The sequence below is a fragment of the Podarcis melisellensis genome, assembly GCF_964234715.1.
Source record: "Podarcis melisellensis genome assembly, chromosome: 3".
In the NCBI taxonomy this organism is placed as follows: Eukaryota; Metazoa; Chordata; class Lepidosauria; order Squamata; family Lacertidae; genus Podarcis; species Podarcis melisellensis.
The window spans coordinates 89,313,289-89,325,709 of NC_138530.1; positions in this window are offsets into that span (position 1 = coordinate 89,313,289).

Sequence of the window (12,421 nt, forward strand, 5' to 3'; positions counted from 1 at the left end):
ATATCTGCATTGCACAGGGTGTTTGCGGGCACTTGACAACCATGTGGGAAATTGTTCTTTGATTACACAAATCATCCCCCCCCCCACTTCTTATTGCATGCCTTTTCTCTCCTGTTCTCCAGGACCTCTCTAGCATTGTTTCCCCAAGGTGATAGATTTCAACTTGATGGCAACCAGTGGGTGGGACTTTTCTACGGTGGCATCCACTCTATGGAACAACCTACCTCCTGGACACCAGCACCTGTGGCCTTCTGGGAGACTCACATGGGAAGTGTATTTTTTTGGGGGGGGATATTTCCTATGTGGGAAACAGTTTCTTTGGTTTTTTGTTTTGCCAAATAGTTTCTGTGCAAGTGAGTGGACGCCATCACATCCTGTATGTTCCAGGAGCCATTTGCAGACTCTTTTCACTGCCCGTGGCCGCCACACAAACCCTTCCATTCAGCACCGAGCCACAAATACTTATTGATAAGAATGCAAAATAGAACTCTCAGGAATGGTGGCTGTTTTGGGTGCTAGGGCAGGAAGGGAGAAGCTGTAGCCTTCCAGATGTACTGGGACTCCCACCAGCATGGGCAATGGCCAGGTTTAATGAGAGCTGTAATCTAACAGCATCTGGAGGACCATTAGTTAGGCATCCCGGACCTAGAGAGATAGTAATTTGGCTCCAACCCAGCAAAAAAGCCTAGAAGAGGATTTTATAGCGAGGTATATAATCCTCTTCTAAACTCTCCTGCTTGCATTGCTGCCTCATTAGGTCTGCAGCAGTGGCCACAGTGGAAACAGCCAAATGTGGTTGCCCACCTCAGAAGAGGAGCTGCATTCAAGAGAAACCAGCAAACAGAACCCAGAGCAGAGTCCTTAACAACAATTAAACCAACATATGGCACAACTCTACAATTCTATAATCTATTATGGTGACAGCAGTCTGTCAATGAATTGTTATATTGACAGAAGTACTGCCACACTATTGTATTATATTGACAGAAGTACTGCCACACTAACATGGACAAGGAGAACCTATGGTCTAGGCAAGGCATCTTCAACCTTTGTTGCACCCAGGACCCACCTTTAACCCAGACATTGTTTTGGGGACCCATTTCTTAACATTTTAACATAGATTTGCATGGTGGTAGAGCTCATGCTGCTCCCAACCCACTAGAGTTGGAAGACCAGTGTGACTAATCTCAAATGAACCAGCTGCAGGAGCAAGGTAATCACAAAACGGTTTTATTTGAAAGTGTGTTTCCTTTGGTGCCTCATCCAGATGTAATTTGTTACATGAATGTGGTTAATTTGGGGAATCGAATCAGTCTTAACACTTACCCAACGAATTCCTGGCCAATGCGCCCATGTCAGTTGCATCCTCTAATCAGGGTTTGAATTTGCTCATTAGCAACCCAGTGAGACAGGGAGTTAATAATAACAACAGACTCAGGAGAATGGCAACTGAAATGAATAAATTGGATTAATGGTGTACAATGCTTCCTTTAAAGTACATTATTATTATCATCATACAGATGATAAAGAACTCATAAAATGGGAAGATAATGAAGCAACTTAAAGCACTGAAATACCTTTATGAATCATAGTTTTGCCAACATATTAGTATTTTAGAATAAAGTTCACAGCTCTCCAACAAGAGCTACCGGTAACTCTCCTTCATGCCACAGCCCTGGTCCCTTAACTATTTAAAAAAACAACTGCAGGTGGAAAAGAGAGCATGATGAGATATGCCTGTTGAAATTCCGTCTTCTATACAATTAAAGATGCAAAAGCGTTCCTCCCTTTTTGCCTGGCCATTCTCTAAACAACAGACATATCAATTGTGTACTGATCACACACAAAATGTTCTGTGCACTTTGCCCTTAAGTCAAAGAGCAGCAAAGCCTTGTACAGAATGTCAAGGAAAGAAGGACTTCTACCTATATGCAAGACAAATGAACAGCTTCACCCTAAACGACAGCAAAATGCCCAAAGGATAATTGTTTGTAACAGTCATGGTAAACATACAGTATCCTTGGAGGATAAAATGAAAGTAAATATCCATTCCGTTGAGGATGCACTTGCTATAACTATTAGAGATGGATGTTTGGGGCAGACTGAACGGATTGTACCAGTCACAAAGAGAAACACGAAAGGCATGGCCTTGTGTGAACTTGAGATTTATTATTCCAGAGCATTACAAGAAAAGAGAAATGTCAAATTCTCACTGAATATATTTGCCTGTTTTCATAAAACTTTGATCATCCTTCACTTGGACCCAACTGGCTAAGATGGATTTTCTAGATCTGCACCAATGAGAAAATGCCTTAAATTGGCCTGGTTGACACAACCAGAATATTCTATCATGCCAGATATGAGCTAAGGTGCTGTTCGGTGCGGCTATCTCTCCTACCTGACAGACCAGTACCAGCAGCAGCACTGGGTGACTGTAGCTCTAGTCTATGGCAGCTATTCTGTGTGGTGTTACCTGTCTTGGGTACACTCCACTTAAATTCCAATGGTGCCAGTAGACCAAGGTGCATTCCAGCAGTTTCCTCAGAGCTCACTCAACCTTCATGCTACGACTCTCCACCTTGTTCTGGTCCTGGCAGGAGAGTGCTGCTCTTGATTTGCCCCATCCCTACCCTTTATACACCACTCCTGGGTTCAGGTGACTGCTTCTCTCACATAAGAGAGCATGGGTACCACTACAGAAAAGCCCCAAACCCATTCAATCCTTTGAGAATGGCATATTGAACAGTACCACCCCCACCCCCTTCCTGGCTCATCCCAATGTATCTCTCACACTGCTTCTCTCACACTGTGTCCAGTTCTGGGCACCACAGTTCAAGAAGGACACTGACAAACTGGAACGTGTCCAGAGGAGGGCAACCAAAATGGTCAAAGGCCTGGAAACGATGCCCTATGAGGAACGGCTAAGGGAGCTGGGCATGTTTAGCCTGGAGAAGAGGAGGTTAAGGGGTGATATGATAGCTATGTTCAAATATATAAAAGGATGTCACATAGAGGAGGGAGAAAGGTTGTTTTCTGCTGCTCCAGAGAAGCGGACAGAGCAAGGGATCCAAACTACAAGAAAGAAGATTCCACCTAAACATTAGGAAGAACTTCCTGACGGTAAGAGCTGTTCGACAGTGGAATTTGCTGCCAAGGAGTGTGGTGGAGTCTCCTTCTTTGGAGGTCTTTAAGCAGAGGCTTGACAACCATATGTCAGGAGTGCTCTGATGGTGTTTCCTGCTTGGCAGGGGGTTGGACTCGATGGCCCTTGTGGTCTCTTCCAACCCTATGATTCTATGATTCTAAGAAGGTAATTTTTGACAACCATCAGCAAAAGAATTGACTATAGCAAAGGTGCTCTAGGTAGAGCTGCTTTTAAAAACTGCTTGTGCAGAATGCTATGGTTCTTCTCTTTATATTGACAGGCCACAGGGCGTATATGACTCCAAGTCTGGCACAGCTGCACCACCTTCCTATATGCTCCTGGAGCCAGCCCAAATTGCAGGTGATTTGAAGCCATCAACAATCTGAGCACTTGCGGAGTGCATTCTCCCATATATGTCCTCCCATACATTGGGATGAGCCAGGAAGGGGGTGGGGTGGTACTGTTCAATATGCCATTCTCAAAGGATTGAATGGGTTTGGGGCTTTTCTGTAGTGGTACCCATGCTCTAAACATGGAGGCACATTAGGGTGACATCCGTTTTATCGCACGTCCATGATTTGTGCACTTGATGCTCCTGGGGTGGTTACACACAGCCCTGTTTCCTATACAGCACACTGTTTCATTTCCAATCAGAGCGTGCCTCCTAACCCACAGCTGAAACACCCTAACTTTTCATACCATAAATGTCCTGGGAGGGTTTTGTGGTCCCACTTTTGTTGGGCTGTGGCATCACAGAACACAAAGTAAAGCAGAATAAACCCACCACTTATGTCAAGAAAAGGTTGCAGAATTGTTGCTGGCATTCATGGAGTGAAAGCTCCCTTGTCAGCTCTGGTTACATGGATCTTACATGGTTAGTTTTGCTGCTGGGTTTTGTGTCATTTGGGCTGACTTTTTAGAGCTGGGTTTTATGCCGCTGATAGATACTTGATTGCTTTTATGATCGCAGGCATTGCAAGTTTGACAATGGGAATGTACAGTTATCGCATCTGTGATTTTAGCAATCATAAAAACATGGAACAAACAGAGCTAAGGGAAGAATCTGTTTCTAGCAGAGGGTGCGGTAAATAAATTTTAAACAGGGAGGGGAGGTAGCTCAGTGGCAGAGCACCTGCTCAAATACAGACGGCCTCTGGTCCTTTCTCCAACATCTCCCGGTAGGACTGAGAGAGAACCCTGTCTGAAACCTTGGAAATCCACTGCCAATCAGTGTATAAAATTACCTTTATAATGGAAAGGAATGCATGTAAACAGACCATTCAGTGGGCATCAATTTGATCCCATCTTCCCTTCCTTTTGTTTGTTGCAACAATAATCCATGTGGCTTGAAAACAAAATGGGCTTTATAATGGAGGAATTACTCTTTTGTGCTTTCAGACATTTGTAGCCGGTGATGATACAGGGGGGCACTTAACCTCATCTGGCTTGCTTGAGGCATTTATCTTTTATGTAAAGGAACAGAGCACCACAAGTGAGCTAGCAAAGGAACTATGCTTTTTACAGCATAAAAATGACAGCACTATCAGTGCACAGGGGGCTCCTGAGACAAATTAGTTTGTTGGAACCACAATGTACTTACAATGCATTACCTTGTGTCAGCATCAGAATATATATATATATATATACACAGTGGTACTTCGGGTTACAGATGCTTCAGGTTACAGACGCTTCAGGTTACAGACTCCGCTAACCCAGAAATAGTACTTCAGGTTAAGAACTTTATCTCAGGATGAGAACAGAAATTGTGCGGTGGCAGCGGAAGGCCCCATTGGCTAAAATGGTACCTCAGATTAAGAACAGTTTCAGGTTAAGAACAGACCTCCAGAACGAATTAAGTTCTTAACCCGAGGTACCACTATATATATATGCTAGGACCAATAATTTGAAAGCTGTACAGGCTATGGTCTATTAATGACAACTGAGATTATTATTTTTGTGCTTTATCTTTAGGCTGGTTGGGCCCCTCCCCAATCTTTTGTGGCTTTTTGCCATTGTCCACAGTCACTTGGCTGCAGATTTGACAGCTGTTTCCTTCCTTCTCAAGTGATCCCAGGCCACCAATATCATATATTTGGATCTGAAGACATTGGAATGGCATGTGGTATGTAGACACTCAACATTTGATTATTTCAGGGTTTTCCAAGCTTGGTTCTCCCACTGTTTTTGGACTACAACTCCTATCCTCCTGAGCTAGCAGGACCAGTAGTCAGGAATGATGGGAACTGTAGTCCGGAAACCTCAGGAGACCCAAGTTTGGGAAACAAGGGGCTATTTGTTGATAGATTAAGGGCAACTAAAACCTATCTAGTGTAAGAGCAGGTGTTTAGCTGAACTACAATTCCCATAATCCCTGGGCATCGGCCATGCTTGCTGGAGCTGATGAGACTTGTAGTTTTCCAGAGGGCCAAAGATTCCCCGCACAAGTCTTCCAGGGCAATCCTAGCCCATCCTTACAAATGACCAGCTGTCTGGAAGTGAGTTCTTTTGCAACAATGACTGGAAAACAACTGAAAGGACGAGTGCAGTTTTAAGTGTATATTTAAAATGTATGCATCAAATCAGGTTCCTGCCTCGAGCATTGGCTTGGCAACCGCCTCACTTGCAATGATTCATCCTGCCTTTTGAACTGCGGAGGTTATCAGTCCCTTGCAGTGTGCTGTGAGTACATTTATGTGCCAGACCCTTTATACATTGTCTCTTCAGCTGGTATAAAGTCGTCCAAGTGGGCACCGACTGCAACAAATGAAATAATTGAATTAGCATGGGCTAAGGGCTGCTATGGGACGCATGTGGCGCTGTGGGTTAAAGCCTCAGCTCCTAGGACTTGCCGATCGAAAGGTTGGCGGTTCGAATCCCTGAGGCGGGGTGCACTCCCGCTGCTTGGTCCCAGCGCCTGCCAACCTAGCAGTTCGAAAGCACCTCCGGGTGCAAGTAGATAAATAGGGACCGCTTACCAGCGGGAAGGTAAACGGCGTTTCCGTGTGTGGCTCTGGGTCGCCAGAGCAGCGATGTCACGCTGGCCACGTGACACGGAAGTGTCTCCGGACAGCTCTGGCCCCTGGCCTCTTAAGTGAGATGGGCGCACAACCCCAGAGTCTGTCAAGACTGGCCCGTATGGGCAGGGGTACCTTTACCTTTACTTTAAGGGCTGCTTATTACACAGTGGTGGTGGGCAAGCACAAACTGGGTTCCTACCAAAAGCCTGCTGAGCATTGAAAGCCTTTCTAGTCAATGTTTTCAAATCCTTGAAGTCGTCTGGGAAGCATTTGCTCAGGTCTCAAGAGGGCACAAGCTCTGGCCAATCCTCCACCCACTGCTACTCTCTCTTCCTCACAGGCAAAGAGGGGGAAAAAGCTTTGCCTTGGTGCAGATGATAGTCATTGTCGTAGTAGATGTCCATACACTCCATTGTAGGAAGGAGAGCTCCAACCTCAGGAAAGGTAAAGGTAAAGGGACCCCTGACCATTAGGTCCAGTCGTGGCTGACTCTGGGGTTGCGGCACACATCTCGCTTTACTGGCCAGCGTACATCTTCTGGGTCATGTGGCCAGCATGACTAAGCCACTTCTGGCAAACCAGAGCAGCACACGGAAAGGCCGTTTACCTTCCCGCCGGAGCGGTAGCTATTTATCTACTTGCACTTTGACATGCTTTTGAACTGCTAGGTTGGCAGGAGCAGGGACCGAGCAACGGGAGCTCACCCCGTCGCAGGGATTCGAACCGCCGACCTTCTGCTCGGCAAGTCCTAGGCTCTGTGGTTTAACCCACAGTGCCACCCATGTCCCTCAGGAAAAGGCAGTGCTTTTTCCCTTTTTTAAAAAATAAGTTTATGGGTACTCTCATTTTGACTGAAGAAAATCACCATTTTATAGTTGAAATCGGGAAAAATAAGTACGGGAAATGGACAAAAGTACAAAGATTCACAAAATGTTTAGGGGTATGCATAACCCTGCGTACCCCCAGGAAAAAAGCACTGGGGAAATGTATGGCATAATGTCTTTTCCTACTAGGAATGGTGAGCTGATTTATGAGTCCTACCATCTCTGGGGGGGGGGGAAATGTTTGAAATTCCAACCCTAAACCACCTCTGAATCTCACTTGAGAATGAGGCGTTTGTAGTTTAGCTCCAACATCCCCAGTGGGAAAAGACATCATGAGTGTGTCTTTTCTAACCTGCCGAGGGGCCTAAGATGGGCCTCTTCTCTTGGTCAGCTACCACATTCCCCTTGGTAAGATTTCTTCCTCTTCTGAAGTAGGAGGGAAGCAGACAGCTGGACTGGTGTGACCAAACAGAATTGAGGCATAGATTTACTCATTGAGTCCTGTGGCCTCTTATCAAGCATGCTCTCTTTCAATTGCCCTGCAATGGACATTGTACACTAAGGGTAGATCTACACATGGGGGTGGAGAGGGGAACGCTATAAATAAGTCAGAAATTAGATCATTATAAAAAAAGGAAAAAAAACCCTATGGAAAATAAGTATGAAAATTTCCTGCTCTTTGGCGCCATCTGGTATTGCATGTTTATAGAGCATTCAAATAATTGTTTCTTTACTAATGTAGCTGAGTCCTAGGGATGGGGGTGGGGAAGTTTGGTTCAGTTTGCAATTTAACGTGAATCTTTCGCAATTTGCACCTTCTGAAGCAATATATACAAACTGATCCACAACTATCCTTCAAAATCGGCACTTCTCCAAATTTTGAAATGCCATACAGATATATATAAAATGTGTGTATTAGTGAAAACTGTGTACTAAAATGCATTATCGCTTTGCAGAAATGTATATTAGAAGAAATATGTTATAAAACGCCAACAAACTTTCATGAGAACCGAAAGAAAAAATTCAAACTGATATGGAAATGTGGTAAACTGAACTTAAGGTTGGAAAAATTAGAAAATGAGAGAAGCCAAAATTGATAAATTTGTCCGTCTGCATTTACACAGAGAAAAACCCAGAGAACTGCAGCCAATCAGAGGGTGGATCTACACACAGGGGGGGGGGGACATTAAAAATAAGTCAGAAATTAAATCGTTATAACAAAAGAAAGAAAGAAAAACCACTATGTAAAAAACATGCAGAATTTTATTTTGCTCTCTGGCACCATCTGGTGTTGCATGTTTATAATGAATTCAAAATGTTGTTTTTTGACTACTGTTGCTGAGTTCAAAATTTCCTGATAAGAGTTCCTGCAATGGAGAAAGTAGGGTTCCTATTTGGAGGCGCACAGTTAAAACACCTTACCTTAGGTCAAAAAATGCAATGTTGAAATGGTCCCAAATACACAGAACTAAAGACAGAATTAAAGTGGGCAGTTGCTGTATTGCTGCTTTGCACATGTAGGATGCTGTCTTAAGAGCTGCTTAGACTCACACTTTTATATGTTGTCAGTTTGCCTGCCATACACACACCTGAACTAAATTTCAGCATTATGAAAAGAGCCATTTCATGAAATAAGTAATCTCTTTCCTTTTAAAAAAAGGGGGGGAGGGAGGAAATCTCAGAATCGACAAGTCTTATCAAGCATGGTAACTCATTGCCAGTTATAATGAGATGTCATCTAGGAACATTAAGATATAAGCGAATAGCTCTGATTAAATGACAAAGAACCAAGACGGTGATGAGCAAGAAGAAAAAGTGGGAAAGTAGTTTCAGGAACTTCCAGAAGCTTTTGGGAGCTTCCCACTTACAAACCTAGGAAGATGATGAATGCTTTCCTCCAAGCATGAAGAAAACACATTCTGGCCATGTCTACTGCCCAGGGGAGCAAGAGCCATTGAATGCAAGGATTTGGTGAATGTCTGGTCTTTGACCGCAATAGACTGACTGATAGATCATGGAAGGGTCATAGCTCAGTGGTAGAACACCTGCTTTGCATGCAGGTCTCGGGATCCATTCCTGACATCTCCAAGTACGGCTGGGTACATCCCTTGCCTGAAACCCTGGAAAGCCACTAGCAGTCAGTGTAGACAATACTGAACTGGAGCAGGCCTTCTCTGACTTTCTACATTTCAAGTTCATTCTGGGACTCCTGTGGCTGTAATGAGTAATGGGGGGGGGGGAGGAAGGTTCAGGAGACACAATTACATGGTAAATTAATCATCTTGTCACAGTCTGAGTCAAGAATGCCCCAGAGTCCTCCCTTCTCTGCACTTGCTTGGCCGGAGGAAGAAAGACTCAACACCTGCCTTGGGGATGATAAAGCAATTTACAGGAATTCGTATCATTAGTCTAGTGGTGTGAACTACAGATATGCATGTACTCTTTTCCTCCATCCATCCCTACAGGAGCTTGCACCAGTTCAGTCTATTTTTGTGTTAACTTTTCTTCTTATCATTAATCCTCATACCATGTCACCCAGTGCTTTTGAAAGTCTGCACAAATTTCAAGAAGGTGGTGCAATGCAGCATGACTAACTGCTGCCCCAAAATAAGAGGTCTAAAGTCCCCTGTGATTCGTAATTCTTTGTATCCTGACTAAAGTTAAAGAGAATGCTACTTCATCCTGCACTTCTCACCCAAGTTCCAAGCAGAACTGGGCAAATCTCTCTTTCATCTCGTGCAATGCTTTTTTCTTTTTGTACAACACTGATAATAATTACTATTTCTGGCTTTATTTATCATTAATACTAATTAATACTACTGCCTGCCTCTTTGACAATGTATTTGCAGATGGTAGGCTCTTTCCTACTCATGGAAAATCACCCCAGTTGCCAGAGCAAAAGAGTTGTGTTGCTACTTCCTCCCTCTCCTGTTCCTTTGTCTCCTCCTTCTATGTGCATTGCTCATAAATTAGGATTCATAAAAAGCTTCCCAGTAAACATGGATGAGACATTTAAGCTGCTGCTGCACACACCGGTTTTCTTTTAACAAAAACAGTGTCTGCAGAACAATATGCACAAAAGCGCTTGGCCTCACTGGGATGTGTATTCTGCCAAATCATTTACCATCTGGGGACAGTCCCATTCTGAAGCCTATGGGGAAAATTCGGTGCCTACATTATGCCTTTCTGTTTTTCATGTGTTGTCAGAAAACAAAACAAGGCTGGATGTTCTGCATGTAGACTCTGTCTCTGCCCCTTGGTGGAGATCATATATTAAAGCTTCAATTCTATGCCCCTTTACCTGTACTAAGCCCCGTGAACCTACTGCTGCAATCCGTTTTATAGGACTGCACTGTAGTGCTGAAGTACTATATTCATTTATTTTGTAGCTAGTCCTGTTTACCTCAACAAGGCTAACTTTTGAGTAGCGCATAGCAATGCCATCATATCACAACAGCATGGTTTTATTACTCACAATCGTTTCAAGGTTCCCAAGATGCCCCAGGTGCCTGTTCAGTGAAGGGGGAAAAGCTGTCATTCACTAGACTTGCCATAAAACCAGCAATTTCTGAAGCAGTTGTGAGACACTTGTTAAAAATAGACACCTTTGCAGTATCAAGTATACCACTTGGAAGCTAATGAGTGGGCACTGGGACTAACAAGGAGGCTAAAAAATGTTTGCATTTCTTTAACTCCCCTTTTCATCGAACTGGGACTTAAGGCACTTTGCAAGATGCGAACGCAATACAATCACTCTGTCATGATGTGCCAGCAATAAAGTGCCATAATAATGATAATAATTTATTTTAATACAGTACTTGTTAATTTCCAAAGAGTCCTGCACACTAGTTTGGTGAAGGAAAGGTGCTATTGGTCACATGAATAACAGCAATAACATGCTGCAACAATCTTCCTATGCAAGCATTCTAAGAAGTACTATTGAACTCAGCCAGATCTACTTTCAAAGGAACGTGCATAGGATTGTGCTACAGATGGAAAGAGTTGCCATCCATCTCATGCAGTTTCTTCCAACAGAGTTAGCTAGCTTGAAGAAGTTAAAACAAAATAAAATAGTGAGGGGGGTGGGCGGGCTCTTGAAATATCCCCTTGGATGATATCTCAGATTGAAAAATGACTCACTCACTCTTTCTATTTACATCTCATCCTACCTCTGTAAGGCATTCTACAGGTAACAGAAATGACAAGATCCAGTAAGAAGCTTACAGTTCAATGCATAAAATTTGACACAGCAGTGATGAGAGAGAATATACAGAAAGAGGAACAAGCTGCAGAGTTTGCTTTAGGTTTCTGAAGGCTATTGGGCAAGAAGCTCTCGTGGTCTCAATTTAATTCCTACATATGACCAAAAGATGCCCTTTTCAGAATATGCAGCAAAGCGCTACAGCCAATTTAAAAACATCTGATATCAGGAAAGGGCATAACGTTCAGGCAGCAGGTCTCATTCTCTCCCAAAAGAATTGCATTGAGGATATGATCTGAGGTCTCTGAGCTTAAACCACTACACTTTATTTTTGATTTTACTGACTGAGGATCCACCCACCCACCAAAGCCCAGCATGATCAACTGATAAGCAGAAAGCTCTTCATACACATTTTACCCCCATCACTGAAGACAACGATAGCGAAAACTTCAGTCGGCCTCAAAAGCAACTCTTCTCCTTACTGCTCACAGAATTTCAAGGGCAGAACAGCAGCTTCACCATGGGGTACCCTCTTTGCAAAAACTTATCCTCTCTTATCTGATGTTCCTGCTGGCATGTTGTCTATAACGCTGGATGCATTTGCAAATTATGTTTATTATTTCATAAAACACAACTAGACTCTTCTGATACAGTTGACAGTTGACAGCTGACAGTTCTTGTTAGGGATAATCAAGACACTTTGGGACCCTTATAGCAAAGGGCTTGACGGCACGAAAATGCAGAAAGCTTGTAGCTGCAAAGTAACACCAAAGTCAATCTTTGCTGAAAACAACATGAATATTCAAGTAATCAGTCAGGATTTGATTCCCCTCCCTTTTCTTGCTGTCACTGTAATGTTTAGCTTAGCTTTTCAGTTGCTGCTTTGTTACTAATGTTTTATAGTCTGTGATTGTTCTATTGATTTTATATTATTTGTGATGTTCTATTATGTTACTGTTAATTATTGGTTGTAAGCTGCTTTGGGATTCATTTGAATGAAAGGCAGCACAGAAATACAATAAACCACACCAAATCAAATCATTCCACCTCTTAATGAAATCCACAGCAGCAGATTGACTTGCCTTCTGCTGAACACATTACAAGCTGAGTTAATGGTAAATTAAGCTTTATTCTCGATGAGGGCTGGGTGCTTGCACAGAGTAGAAGCTAGTGTAGTGGTTAAGAGCGGAGGACTCGTAATCTGGTGAACTGGGTTTGCTTCCCTGCTCCTCCA